At 36.1% G+C, this 5061-nt stretch overlaps 2 long non-coding RNA genes across 2 annotated transcripts; both read left to right on the top strand.

The window, feature by feature from the left end:
- Window positions 1–65: 65 nt before the first annotated feature.
- Window positions 66–1493, top strand: LOC121938474. Its single transcript, XR_006105292.1, has 3 exons — window positions 66–152; window positions 305–362; window positions 672–1493. It is a non-coding gene; the product is annotated as an uncharacterized LOC121938474 (long non-coding RNA).
- A 2820-nt stretch (window positions 1494–4313) lies between these two features.
- Window positions 4314–5050, top strand: LOC121938473. The gene is made up of 3 exons (XR_006105291.1): window positions 4314–4402; window positions 4658–4715; window positions 4836–5050. It is a non-coding gene; the product is annotated as an uncharacterized LOC121938473 (long non-coding RNA).
- Window positions 5051–5061: the final 11 nt, after the last annotated feature.

The following is a 5061-nucleotide window of genomic DNA, read 5'->3' as shown; positions in this document are numbered from 1 at the left end:
GCTGCGTCAGTTCTGTTTCATGTCTTCTTTCAGTGGTCACTTAGAGTTGGTTTGTTTCTAGGAGCAGAACCAGCTGATGGATCTTTACAATGGCTGATTCTTGGAGGAATCATTGGGATCATCGTACTCATCTGTCTGGTCGTCTGCGTTTGGTAAGCTTAATAAAAGGAAGCAGCTGATAGTCTCAGCTTCATTCAAGATGTCTGCCAGATTCTACACCTCTGCGCCAACATCTCAAAGAGCAAATTCTCGACATTTAGTTTATGCTCTGATCCAGATTTCTCATTGATGATTTATTTCACAGCGCTCTTGCGTGTAGAAGACGTTCAAAGTCGACAAATCCAAGTCAACCACAGCGTCAGGTGGGAAAACACTAAACTCCTCCTTACAGAAGTACACTTTAAAACTTTTTTGTTGTGCATCTGTCCACAGTGACTGTACGCTCTACATCTACAAGAGCATTCACACTGAACACTAAACACACATTCTACTGTTAGAGGATCTTTACAAGTAAAAAAAGGGAAGAAACACAACAAATGTGATCACATATCCTGTCTGCAAACAAAGATTGTAAAGCTTCATGATGACACAACATGAGATCTTTTGTTGCTGCATCACAACTGGATCACACATCCAAATCCGACATCTAACAACATTTAATGTGTTTGCAGGGTCAAAGCGGTGAAGAGCTGGCAGTTGTAGATCCAACAATTAAGACAGAAGAAAAAAATGAAGACATCCATTATGGAGAGATCGACTTCTCCAAGCAAAGATCTGAGCCATCTTCCACGTCAGTGCAGGACAGTGGACAGCAGCAGGACACGCTGTATGCGCAGGTCAAAGTGTCAGAGACAGCAAATAGCTTAACACAGACTGCTGACGTCCCAGAAGATCTCTATGCTCAAGTGAAATACTAATGAGTGTATGGAGAGGTTTTAATAGGTGTGTGTTATTATTATAATTATTATTAGTAGTAGTAGTGGTAGTAGTAAAAATAGAAATAATAGTATTACGTGGAAATATTTTCTGTACAACTTGCAGTTTATCACAATATACTAAAGGTGTTGACATTTTGAGTGTTCGTTAGATTTGTTTTTGTTCGATTTTTTTAAGTTGCTGGTCATAACACTCACCTAATTTGCTCACATAATTTGCATTTCATTTTTTTTCATCATGTATGATTTGTGTCTGGATTACAGCTTAACCAAAGATAAAGTACATGTTTGTTTCCGCTGTTTTGTTTTTTTACCTTTACTTAATGGTTTGACATGCTGCAAACTGCAATTTTTTGACACAACATTTGACACAATGTGTGTTAACATTACTAAAATCAAACCATTTAATCTAGAGAAATAAAATAAAAAAGAGGAAAAGTTACTTCATCTCAGACAAATGTTAATATATAAAGCTCAGGACAATAGCAGCAATTAATACTTTAGATATAAATTGCGTTATTTCTTATTGTATGAATGAGATGATGACAATTGGACAGGAAGTGAAACAATAAAAATATTGCATTAACGTTGCCTTCCTCTTCTTCTCTCAAAAGATATGATCAATAACTGAGAAATTGGTTGTATTTCAACAGGCTTTCTTTGTAAAGGTGCTGATTTACAGTGTTTACAGTGTTTAATTGTTGAGTTGAAGCTTAGTTGAAATAATTGCTTAAAAACAACTCATAACTATGGTGCAGAAAACATTTATATGACTGGGTGTCATGGCAGCAATGGTAATTATTATTTATTTATTTTATTTATTGTTAATTATTTTATTTAAAATATCACTACTTACTCTGTTAACACACTGATTCTGCACTCTGCAAACTGTCAACATTTAGTAAAAAAATCTCAATAAGTCTCATTTTTCTGACATTAATGTGCTTGATTTTGTATGAGTTGTTTGATGATTGTCAGAGCGCACGTCCTTTTTCTTCACAGGGCTTTTCTGTTGTGGGAAGCAGTGGTCAGAAACTAAAAAATAAATGATACACTTGTCACTTTGACACCGGTTAGTCAAACTTGTTTACTGAGCAGCATTTAACAAAATAAATGAAGTTCCAATTGTGCTTTTACAGATTTAGAGAATGAAACTGATGTATTCATCTGTTTTTATGCACTTGGACAATACTTCCTTGCGCTAACAACCGTAAAAGCAGTTCCCTGAGGGTTTTTATGTACACTGAGCAAAAGTATAAACACAATCAACCATCCCATGTCAAACCTGTGTAGTCAAGATGCTGTTTAATCATTCATATGCTATACCTGTTATTTTAGAAAGGGAGAGGTGCACACTAAGAAGGATTTAATCAAAATTTGTGGCCAAAGTTTGAAAGTTTGAGAGAAATAATTTTATTATGTCTTAGTTATGTAAGTTCTCATGCTTTCTACTGTTTTCTAGACGGCAGCAGGGTGAAAAGTCCATGGAGGGGGTCCTAAATGATCTTGGAGGCCCTTTTTCTGCAGTGTTTTGGGTTAATATTATGGATGGTGGGGAGAGAGATCCTGGTGAGGGACTCTGTTCATTTCACTTTTTCATTTAATATTTTCTTCTTTCTTTTTTTTTTAAATCTCTTTATTGAATTTAACAATAAGGCCAAAGTGCAATAAATCGATGAACACCAAATGGAATTTACAACAGTTTAATGTTCAGTTTGTGACAGTAAAATAGGACAGCAACAAGGTCTCTTCTCTCCCAGGTGTGAGGGTCCAGAGAACGTCGAGATCTGAAGCATAAAAGAAGAACACAGGTTCAGGAAGGTATCCAAAAACAAGAGGGGGAAAAACCTATAATCTTAAAAAAATAAATAACTGATTTAGATGAAGGTCAGGGTGTTACCACAAAGGGGTTCACAACAAACAAGCCAAGACTGGAGAGGAAACTTAAATCAGGTAGGTTGCAATCAGAGTATATGATCAGCAGGTGTGTGAGGAGCTGCAGGTGTGTGAGGAGTTCAGCTGGAGAGCAGAGTGACACACACACACACACACACACACACACACACACACACACACACACGCACACAGACTGGGGAAATAAACTGCGGACAACAAGAAGGGAGGGGAAAACACTGGAGCAACAAAAAGACAAAGAACTTCAGGGGAATATTCCAGAAAGCAGGTTATGTGAAAACTCTGAGTGTGTTAACCCCGAGACAAAGGAAACTCTGTGTTATACACTCCAGAAAGAGAGTTAAGTCAAACTCTGAGTCAATCACCATGGTAACTGACTCTGTGAAAAGCTACTCGCTGGCAGGTTTTCCAGAAGTAACACCAAGTTTCTACCTGTCTCTTCCCACCTGAAGCATCATCCTGAAGCCATCGATATCGAAGCAGAATTATTAAGCATCGTCCAGAGAGGATTTTCAGATCTCGATTGGATGTGCTCTCATTTTCTGATGAATATCTCTTAGAACGGCACAATTTTTTATTACAATCAATCATTTATCTTAACAAAATTATGTTGCCTTAAATATCAAATCTCACACACCGCAGACGTGCGCTCACATCAGAACAAATTTTGTGCATCGTGCTAAGTTCTTATAATTAGTATTTCATTGAATTTTTGTATACACATCATCACATTTTAGCACACAAATCAATGATTCCAATAGGAAAAAATAAATAAAATTTTGATGGAAATATAACATGAATATATCCAAAATAATAAAATAAAACAAAACTCCAATAATGAATTGAATTTAAAAAGCATCCAACAGGCTAACTATACCAAAATAAAGTAAAAGAAATAAACAAAATCAATGATCAAACATCAGTTAGATAAATAAAAATACCAACCTCACATATGCACCACAATCTCATACACAATCACCGTGGTAATTCTCAGTCCCACAAAGAAAGTTAATAATGTGTTCACGGTGTGTGCTTCATATCAATATCAGTTGTTAATTTACTCAGCAAGATATTTGGCAGGAGGACATATTTGTGTTAAAACAGCATTCTGTTGGGGGTTGAAATGACGTTGAAATAGCCACTGACTGAATATTTACATTGTTTTCTAATATGAATAAAGCCAAAGTGATGTGGTGAAGTGAAATTTTAATTTCATTTACGTTGGATAAATTGATAAATAAATCTACCTTGTACTTTGTTGCTAATAATGCCTTTTTCTGCCTGCAGTGCAAGCAGATGTGTGTGGGTTTTTTTCTATGCAGTATATTCCTTTATTGTTTGTAATATAATTTCATCAGATGCACAACAAAACCATCCTGACTTTGCACACTTGACTGCACACTGTTAATCTTGAGCCATGGGAAGTTTAAATTTACAGCCTCTAAAAAGGAAGTTGGTTATCTGCACAAGCTAAAATTAACAAACTGATATTCACTTAGAAAATATCCGTCGACGGGTCTCATCGCTGCTCTCTTCTTGACTTGGCTTGTATGGTAAGATAATTATTTTTTTCCCCTTATTTTGCTTCTTAGCTTCTTAGCCACAATAATTATTTAATCCGTTAATTTTTTTTGCATAACCAAGTCATAAGAAACAAGAAGTTCATTCAGCAGTGTTTAACCACAGTCCTATTGCTTAAAATTTACTGCTGAAGTCACAAATTATAACATAGTGGTTATATAATGCAAGTTTCTTTGTCATATCGGCAAAAACATGTCTAAAAAGTAGCTGCATTGTTGTGTTTGCAGGTAATAGCAGCCCTGTTTGTAACTGTCAACATGTTACTCCAGATCCTCTTTCTCTCAGGTGAGCTGGTTGTTCAGTGCAGAAAGAGCAATCTTTGGAAAGGTTCTTGCTGATGACGCATATTTTGCCTATTCACAGAGATCTCTTCCACTTATGCTTATCATGAGTCTGATTTTACAGGTGCTTTGGCTGCTTGTCCCTATAAAGCACACCTCTCCATTACTGCACCACAAGAGATGGAAGCACTAAGTGGATCTTGTCTACAAATCCCATGTAACTTTAGTGCTGTACCAGAACAAGATATTGATGGAATAAGACAAGTTGGAATTTGGATTAAAAATCACCATAACTATAACACACATCCAAACAATGTGATTTTCAACAGTGGTAAGACAGTTAACACCTA

This window comes from Plectropomus leopardus, unplaced genomic scaffold (genome assembly GCF_008729295.1).
Source record: "Plectropomus leopardus isolate mb unplaced genomic scaffold, YSFRI_Pleo_2.0 unplaced_scaffold29593, whole genome shotgun sequence".
In the NCBI taxonomy this organism is placed as follows: Eukaryota; Metazoa; Chordata; class Actinopteri; order Perciformes; family Serranidae; genus Plectropomus; species Plectropomus leopardus.
This window is presented reverse-complemented; position numbering and strand designations above follow the sequence as displayed.